Source organism: Hordeum vulgare, chromosome 3H, assembly GCF_904849725.1.
Source record: "Hordeum vulgare subsp. vulgare chromosome 3H, MorexV3_pseudomolecules_assembly, whole genome shotgun sequence".
In the NCBI taxonomy this organism is placed as follows: Eukaryota; Viridiplantae; Streptophyta; class Magnoliopsida; order Poales; family Poaceae; genus Hordeum; species Hordeum vulgare.
The window spans coordinates 152,830,959-152,841,191 of NC_058520.1; the positions used below are offsets into that span (position 1 = coordinate 152,830,959).

A 10,233-nucleotide genomic window follows, 5' to 3' on the forward strand; every position below is an offset into this window, starting at 1 on the left:
TTGTTCAATCTCGTTACCGGTAAGTCTCTTTACTCGTTCCGTAGCACATCATCCCGTGACTAACTACTTAGTCACATTGAGCTCATTATGATGATGTTCTACCGAGTGGGCCTAGAGAAACCTCTCCGTCACACGGAGTGACAAATCCCGATCTCGATTCGTGCCAACCCAACAGATACTTTCGGAGATACCCGTAGTGCACCTTTATAGTCACCCAGTTACATTGTGACGTTTGATACACCCAAAGCACTCCTACGGTATCTGTGAGTTGCACAATCTCACGGTCGAAGGAAAAAGATACTTGACATTAGAAAATCTTTAGCATACGAACAAAACGATCTAGTGCTATGCTTAGGATTGGGTCTTGTCCATCACATCATTCTCCTAATGATGTGATCCCATTAGCAATGACATCCAATGTCCATGATCAGGAAACCACGACCATCCATTGATCAACGAGCTAGCCAACTAGAGGCTTGCTAGGGACACATTGTGATCTATTTATTCACACATGTATTAATGTTTCCTGTTAATACAATTATATCATAAACAATAGACAATTATCATGAACAAGGAAATATGATAATAACCATTTTATTATTGCCTCTACGTTGTTGACCGACACTTGCTTTGTTGGGTTATGTATGCATGTTCCTATACGGATGTGCCACTTGGGTTTAAAGCTGGCCATGTCAATCCGGGTTCTCTGACATATGATTGTTGGCGACAAAGTCATATACGTGAGCCAAAAGACGCAAACGGTCCCGGCCAAGGTAAGGTGGCAGCCGTGGTGATTATCATGCGTGAGGCCACAAAGTGATATTATGTGTTACCAGCTGGAATTGTATGACTTAGGATCGGGATCCCGACACACATACTCTTTTTTCACACCTATTTTTTCTTAGATTAGTTTTTTACCTACTTTTTTTTATCTAAGTCGGTTTTTAAGTCAGAAAAATGTCGAGAAATTCAAATGAACATTCTTGAATCCAAATAAATGGTTATGAATTCAGAAAAAAACAAGAATTCAAAAATTATGATGAATTCATAAAAATGTGCATTAATTCATGAAAATGTTCGCACGCTTGAAAGAGAACATTAACTCAAAATTTATTCCCAAATAAAAAAATGTTCTTGGACTCTAATTATTTTTTGAAAATTGCAAACAATATTTATTACATATTACTTTCTAGTAATTTGTGAATGTTATTCGATTTTTCTGAAACATGTGTGCTTCTTGGAAAAGGACAAAAACAGTGCTTCCAAGGGAAGCAAAGATTTGTTTTTAACAGAAACATAACTTTTTTTTAAATGGAAAAAATAGTACGTCCACAAGAAACACGATTCGCCTCTTTTGGAAGAACATACTTCTTTTGCTTCTTGAAAAAATGAAAAAAATTGCCTCTATGAAAAGCACAATTTTATTTCTCGCGGAAGCACATATTTGGTTGCACGAGAATCAAAACTCGGGATAAAAATATGATCCTCGAAAAGAGAATAAAAGTGAAAACCACAATCCAGTTTCCAGGTTCAGTTTTTTTCAAACTTTTTTGTTGTTATTTTTTCCCAATTTTTTTTTAGGTTTCTGTTTTTTCAGGTTTTTGTGATTTTTTAGTCAAAATCTATTAACATGTGATCTAGTTTTGAAAATCTTGACGCGACAAATCCAACAGTGAAACCAGCTATGGCTTTAGATGCATGGTTCAAGAGATAAACATTTTAAACAAACAAATCTACAAAAAAAGAAGGACATCTCGGTGCGACAAGTGGCGCACATGCAATGCACAACATGTAAGAGCCTAACAAGATGATGGTGAGCTTTACAAAGGATATCCCTTAACAAGTGATTTTAGAGTTTCTAGCAGGTAGGTCACTGTATAGGGTCTCCCATCGAGTAAGCCATCCAATTGTAAAAATTCTATTCCGCTCATAGTGCACATAATAGTTACTTTGCGCACTTAGCAGTTGCGAGCGAATGATGTGCGCTAGTTCTTTTTTGCTCCCTTTATTTTTTGTGCTTCTCTATTTGTGATGTTTTTGTTTTATTTTCTATCTTCATCCTCCTACTTATTTCTTGTATTTTTCTTTTACCCTTAGTTTTTTCCTTATTTTTGACGATGTTGTCTTTTATCATATTATCTTTTAGTACCAGATGACCATGTTTTCATTTCCAGTTTTTCATTTCTTAGATTTTTTTCCTTTTCGATGTCTTAATAACTTGATGAGTTTCTTACCCAATGAACAATTTTAATTAAACTATGAGAATATTAAATATGTGATGACCATATTTTGTTACACAATTTCCATACCTCTAATAGGAAATTCACATATTGTCAAATATGTGACGATTCTTTCCAAATTTCGACCACAGTTCTTAAATATAGAATACATATTTTTTCTTTGAAATAGGTGACAAATAGTTTTCATATGCACGATATCCCATTAAAAGTTTCAGTTGCTCAATTTTTTATTCGCGAGTGCCTAGGAACGAAATAGGAGGTATCATCCAAGAGAGGAGGAGCGTCACATCACTTCACGACTAGGGGACGGTCTTAGTCAGGAATGGAGGAATAGCTTGGAGGACTAGCAAGCTGAATTTAGCAACAACACATGCATACCACATCTAATTTCCGTCTATAGAAAATTCGAGGATTTTTCTTAAAAGACATAAGTAGAAAATACACACCTCACACATATATGAATGGCCTTAGTACTAAAATTAGATCTTACTCCCTAAATAGAAATTGGACCTCGGTCGGGTGGATGTTTTCGCCGGTTTTTGTAGAAATGCATTCACCAAATTTAGCGCCTATGGAGCTCCAATGGCTGATGGCCCCACTATCATACCACTTGCCCCGACCCTGGGTCATCGCCTATATAAATGTAATGCAATGCAAGCATCTCGATCAACACTAGTGTTGGTGGTCCAACTATCAAAGAGAAATCGACAACAAGATGGATGCCAAGCGCAAGGCTGAGTCGCTGCTCGTCATCACCCTTGTGGTGGCGGTGGCCACATCACCTGTGTTGGGTGGCCTGGGGGCATGAGAAGGCTACTCCCACCTGCCTCACCGAGTACTCCAAGCTCTATGGCAAGGGCGAAAAAAAGGACGCCACATGCACCGCCGTGGTCGACAAGGCATGCAGCACTGAGGCAACCAGCGTCGCCTTCATCGAGCGCTTGTTCACGGAGCTCGCCGAGGTCGGGTAAAAAAAGGAAGGAGTCTTTAATCAAGAAACTTCTGGAGGGCAGGATGCCTTGAAAGAATCCGTCGACAAGCATGGTGGCTGCCCAGGCGACAAGACTGTCAAGGACTATTCTACCCAATGTGGCGCTGACTGCGACAAGGCATGCATGGATCCTACTTGCACCGACCACTGCTACGTCGACTGCCCATACATGGCTGCGAGATTTGGCTACATCATGGCCACCTCCGCCAATAAGAAAGCCATAGAGCAAGACATGGATTGCTTCAAGCGTTGCGCAAAGGAAAAGGATAGCTCAGATAACAAGTGTCGCGATACATGCAAGCTGATTTCTTCCACCCCTACACCCGCCCCGGCCAAAGCCGGTTGAAAATGCATTTATTTATTCCTTCTTTTGACGAATTGAAAATGCTTCTATTCTACCATGGTAATTTATTCATGTTCCGCATGTATTCTTCTTTTTGTTTTGTTTTTGCTATTCTAAATCAATAAATAAAAGGACGGTACTCGGAATACTTTTCTCTCTAAGTCTCAAATGTCATGTTTGAATGGCACTAGAACATCGCCCTCGCATAATAAAATTAGAGGATTTGTAACTTCCCATTACCCTATATATATAGGGTAATGTCTTACACGGTTTATATTTGGTAAAATGGTGATGAGATAAATCCAAATAATGTGTTGGCAACCCAGTCCACTAGTTCACTCAATCAAGCTCAAATTACAACCTTAGGTGGTTGGATCAAGGAACTAGAGAATTTGGGATCCTAGGGAAGGAACTAGAAGAGGAGGAATAAGAATTGTAGCCAGTCGGACAAGTCATCCAAGAAGAGGAAGACGCCTTCAAGTGTTGTTGTATATCATTCAATGCGAGTGCTAACGCCAGATCGACCATTAATGGTATTAGGATATCGTCATAGCTACCAGTTAATCATCTGGCACACGATCACATACTCTTTTTCCACACCTATTTCTTCTTAGTCTAGTTTTTACCTACTTTTTCTATTGAGGTCGGTTTTTAAGTCAAAACAATGTCGTGGAATTCAAATAAATGTTCTTGGATCCAAATAAATGGTTATGAATTCAAAAAAAGTTCATGAATTCAAAAATGTTGGTGAATTCAGAAAAATGTGCATGAATTCATGAAAATGTTCACCCGTTCGAAATAAGAACATTAACTCAAAAATTATTTGTAAATAAAAAAATTGTCCTTAGACTCTAATTATTTTTGAAAATTGCAAACAATATTGGTTAAATATTCATTTTCTTGTAATTTCTAAACATTATTCAATTTTTTTGAAACATGTGTGCTTCTTGGAAAAGGGCAAAAACAATGCTTCCAAGGGAAGCAATGATTTGTCTTTGCAAGAAACACAACTATTTTTTAAAAGGAAAAAATAGTGTTTGCACAAGAAACACTATTTGCCTCTTATGGAAGCACTTAATTCTTTTGTTTCTTCGAAAAATGAAAAAACATGCTTCCATGAAAAAGCACAATTTTATTTCTCGCGGAAGCCCATATTTGCATGCACGAGAATCACAACTCGGTATAAAATATGTGATTCTCGAAAAGAGAAAAAAAACTGGAGCGAATACCGTACGAAAATGTTTACGAAATATGAAAAACACAATCGTGCGTTTCGCTAAATTTGAAACTGCTCTTGAACCATAAGGAAATAGAAAGTGTGTTCTACATGAAAAAGTTGCGCCTCGATAATATCTTTCCAGCACTGTATCATTTGCTTCATTCCGGCATAGCGGTTTAGAAAAAACACAAAAATACGCTTGCTGCCAGTCGTTGGGTGCCCAACATTTTTGAAAGTGCACTTAACCCGTTAGGAATCTCGAAAAGTGTTCAACATGGCGAAGTTGCGCATTTTCTATATCTATCCAACGATATAATGAATCAATATGCATGTTACTATTTGTATAGAAAATGAAATTCATTTATGAAACAATCGTAAAATTATCTGTGATGAAGGATTACTTATTCTGCACTCTCGATGATGAACAGTATTACTATATACATTTAACCTACAAGAGTTGGTTATGTACTTATATCTACTTTTTAAATAGTACTATTTTAGAACTTCTTTTATTTAGAGTTAATTTAGTTTATTGGCTGGCTGTATAGTTTATTGCACATATCTATTATTTTATTTATAAAGTGATTTCTAAATATCTGCAAATCTTGAAGGCAACTTATAATCTTTTCCTCCTTATCTTTAGTCTTTAGAGTCATGCCATAAGAGTAATACATATCATACTTTTATATCTCTATATTGCTTGCAACATATAAAATGATGCTTTTCTACTTTAGAGCTCTTTGTTAGCATCTCTTTTACTTATAAGTTTCTGGAGCGTGCTCACCTATGCTAATTCGTCATATTTGTTGGTGTGCAACCATGTTTTCATCAATAAGTTCGAGGGCGAGGATATACGCATCTGGATTCTCGTGGAGATCCTTGAACTTCTTATGAATGTACCCAAGGAAAGGTCATTACTTCGAAGGCATCATTGGTTGTCCCTAAACCGTATCGTTCTCCTCACATGCGATGACGAGTGACTTACCTATGTCTGACATATGTATTATTAAATTCAAAGTGCCGAGGAGTCGTTCAGATTTTCTTATTACTGCCTCCGTCCCAAAATTCTTGTCTTAGGTTTGTCTAGAAAATTCATATCTAGACAAATCTAAGACAAGAATTTTGGGACAGAGGGAGTACTTACCACGGGATGCATATGAGGAGATGTTGTGTTCTTAAAACTGAGTCACTAATCAGATGTGTCATAATAATATTATTCAAGGCGGCCGTGTAGGTAATTTTCAATTCTCAACATTATTATTCTAGACCATAAAGGTCTACTAGTTTGGAAAAAAGTCTAAGGTTTACTATGGAAGCGACTCGAGGAATCTCCAGTGTCCATGGGACTCCATTCCCAAAGGAACAACTGAAATGGATAAATTCCTACCTCACAAGGCTGCTATCCTGGACTCCTAGGTTCCGGTGTCAACAACATCATGCTCCTCTCCGTGCAATCTGGCCAGGACAATAGCCAGGAACAAGCCAATGAGTACTTTGAATGTACTCGCAAACATCAAGAAAACTTATAAGTTAAAGCAGGTGAGATGCATGCATAGTCCACTAAAATAACTCTATCATGCCATAAGAATTTATTCATGGATGCATTCGTGCATATAAACTTTCTCCACCAATGTTATATAAACAAGCAAGGAAGGATAACAATGAACAAGTAATCGCATGTGTGTCACAGTCGGGCGTCAGAGCAACAACGCCTAAAGGATTCACATGCGACTAATAACAGTTGCCAGAGTCGGGCGTCTCAGCGACGCCACAGAAAGTGCTTGTATGAAAGAAATAATAGTTGCCACACTCGGGCGTCTGAGTAACACCACAGAAAGGGCTTATAAGAAATAATAGGAGCATGCCACAGTCGAGCGTCTAAGCGACACCATAGAAAGGGCTTATAAGAAATAATAACGAGCATACCACTATCGGGCATCTAAGAGACACCACAAAAAGGACTTATAAGAAATAATAATAAATATTGAATATCCAGGAGGTAGAACCTTCCCATCGATATTCAACCAACATAATGATAGGGATTAGTCCACAATAAAAACAATAGTTATGATCATCCACCATATTTCGTGATTTGTCTCACGATGTCATTAACTTCCTTCGAAGATCGACACTCTAATCGACACTTGACTAGTCAACCAGTCGTCCTTGACCGTGGACACGACTACTCGAATAGTTTTGACTCTGCAGAGGGTGTACTCTTTACCCACATCCCACAGGTTTCAAGAGTCACTCGGACTAATCCTACGCACGGTATTTTAGAAGTAAACACTCATAACTAGTACAAACCCATTTTTCTCCCACGAATACCGACATCACTCGGACTACGCTGCGAGAGAAAACCATAAGACAGGGGAGGCTCCAACCTCGACTAGCATAGGATCAAATTTATACTGCGCTACAAGGGAATGGCTATTCCCTCTCGGTCCCAGACCGGAGACACCCATACCCCCTGACTGGGTGACTGGATTTAGTCCAGGGCCATGGATACCTTCATCTCATCTTCTCTACTTGGTGTGTACCTGGTAATAGATTTACGACCTACTAGACCGTATTCCTTTTCGAGAAGACCCGCGGTAGCACGAAAGTTAAGGTGACACATAGACAAGACTCGAACTACAGTCGACTTAGGAGGTTTAATATTTTCCTGCAAGGGTTAGTACCACACAATCTTGCTAAAGGTATTATTTGATGGTTACTACCATAAAACACCAACAAGCTTTCACTGACCACTCTCTGCCCACGAGATGTCAGCCCATGGTCTTATTTCCACCATGACACACCTTACTCCGAGGTTGTCCAGACCAACATAGCATACAAGGTATGAGGCAGTACCCACTCACCACTCGCCATCCACAAACTTAGAAACAAAAAATATCCATCACATGTTGTCATGCAAGGTATGATTTCATGCGATATTTTTATCAACATAAACTAAAACCACGCAATAGATGTACCACAACAAACATCACACAACTTTATGTAAATAAGAGTTCAAGATGCTTGCCTTTGGAGTTGAGGAGTGTGATGTGCACAACAAATTCTTGAAGTGAGTCCCCTCTCTGCAAATCCTATTTTGACAAATATCTAAATTAACACACAAATTTAAAACAGCACATAAAAGTTGTTTGAAGTTTTTTTAAATAAATTTGTAAATAAACTAGAGGATATTTTAGAGAGGTAGGAAAAAAGAATCAGTTGTTTTGGAGTTTTCTTTAAAAAGTTAGAGCCATTTAAAGATCCTGGTCAAATCTGTTTTTTAAGGAAAGGAATAGAAAACACTTTGGACCAAATACGCTTTCCAGAGAGGCAGACGTACCAAGGGAAAATGCTTCGGCCAAAATGCGCGTTACCGAGAAGAAAGCGCACTAGGGGAGACTACGCCACTCGGAGGCAACGGATGGCTCACCGACAGGCGGGGCCATGATGACGAGTTGATGGATATACTTCTCGCCCCTCGTTGGTTACCCCAAGTGGAAGGTGGATATGTATTCAGCAATAGATTTCCCTTACACGGGGACTGTAAGGTTTATCGAACCAGGAGGACTCCGAGGATCAAAAAGTAGGTGTCCGTTGCTCTGGTGCTAGCAGAATACGTGGACCTGCACACACAACAAATAACTTTGCTCCAACGAGTACAGAGAGGTTATCAATCTCTCCGACCTTGTAGTTTGCAAAGGATCAAAACATAAGCGGGAATAGTGATAGTGATTGCAACGGAAAAGTAAATGAAAGCAGTAAATGGTGGAGGTGTAAGCAATGGTGGTGATATGGACCTGAGTCACATGATGTTCACTAGTGATGTCTGATACGTCTCCAACGTATCTATAATTTTTGATGGTTTCAATCTATTATCTTGTCAAACTTTGGATGTTTTGTATGCCTTTTATATCTTTTTTGAGACTAAATTATTAACTCAGTGCCAAGTGCCAGTTCCTGTTTTTTTCCATGTTTTTGACCCCTTTCAGAGGAGGATTTTAAACGGAGTCCAAACGGAACGAAACTGCCAAAAAGATTTTTTCCGAAGCAGAAGAAGATTGGGAAGCCTGACAATCAGGGCAGGGGGCCAGCAGGGACCCCACAAGCCCCCTAGCCGCGGCCAGGGGGCCCCGCGCCTCCCAGGCTTGTGGGCTCCCTAGGCCACCTCTGCCCTAGGTCTTTCGTCTATAAATTCCCAAAAATCCCAGAAAAAATCAGGAGGTCATCGAAAGTACTTTTCCGCCGCCGCAAGCTTCTATCTCCGCAAGATCCCATCTGGGGCACATTCTGGTGCCCTGTCGGAGAGGGGATTCGGATACGGAGGGCTTCTTCATCAACACCATGACCTCTCTGATGATGCGTGAGTAGTTCACCATAGACCTACGGGTCCATAGCTAGTAGCTAGATGGCTTCTTCTCTCTCTTGGATCTTCAATACAAAGTTCTCCACGATCTTCATGGACATCTGTCCGGTGTAATCTTCTTTTGTGGTGTGTTTGTCGAGATCCGATGAATTGTGGATTTATGAACAGATTATCTATGAATCTTATTTGAGTTTCTTCTGATCTCTCTTATGCATGATTTCATATCCTTGTAATTCTCTTCGAGTTGTGGGTTTGTTTGGCCAACTAGATCTATGATTCTTCCAATGGGAGAAGTGCATGGTTTTGGGTTCATACCGTGTGGTGACCTCACCCATTGACAGAAGGGGTAGCGAGGCACGCATCGTGTTGTTGCCATCAAGGGTAAAAAGATGGGTTTTTAATCATTGGTTTGAGTTTATCTCTCTACATCATTTCATCTTGCTTAAGGCGTTACTCTGTTCGTCATGAACTCAATACACTAGATGCATGCTGGATAGCGGTCGATGTGAGGAGTAATAGTAGTAGATGCAGAAAGAATCAGTCTACTTGTCTCGGACGAGATACCTATATGTATGTTCATTGCCTTAGATATCGTCATGACTTTGCGTGGTTCTATAAATTGCTCGACAGTAATTTGTTCACCCACCGTAATATTTGCTATTTTGAGAGAAGCCTCTAGTGAATACTATGGCCCCCGGGTCAACTCCACACCATATTTTCAACCTTACTCTTTTTCTTCGTTGCACTTTCGGCCTTCAAATCTAACTTTGCAATCAATATTGAAGGGATTGACAACCCCTTCATAGTGTTGGGTGCAAGCTCTTTTGTGTTTGCACAGGTACTCTGGACATGATGAGATTCTCCTACTGGATTGATACCTTGGTTCTCAAACTGAGGGATATATTTACTGCTCCTGTGTTGCATCGCCCTTTCCTCTTCAAAGGAAAAACCAACGCAAGCTCAAGAGATGACAGAAGATTTCTGTCGCCGTAGCAGAAGAATTTCTGGCGCCGTTGCCGGGGAGGATCAAGTCAATAACCTATCAAAGTAAGTGTTGCAAACTCATCTCTTGCATTTACT

General features: G+C 39.6%; 1 pseudogene; it reads left to right on the forward strand.

Moving 5' to 3' along the window:
• The first annotated feature begins 2,911 nt into the window (after positions 1-2,911).
• On the forward strand, positions 2,912-3,577 carry LOC123441585 (annotated as a pseudogene).
• Positions 3,578-10,233: the final 6,656 nt, after the last annotated feature.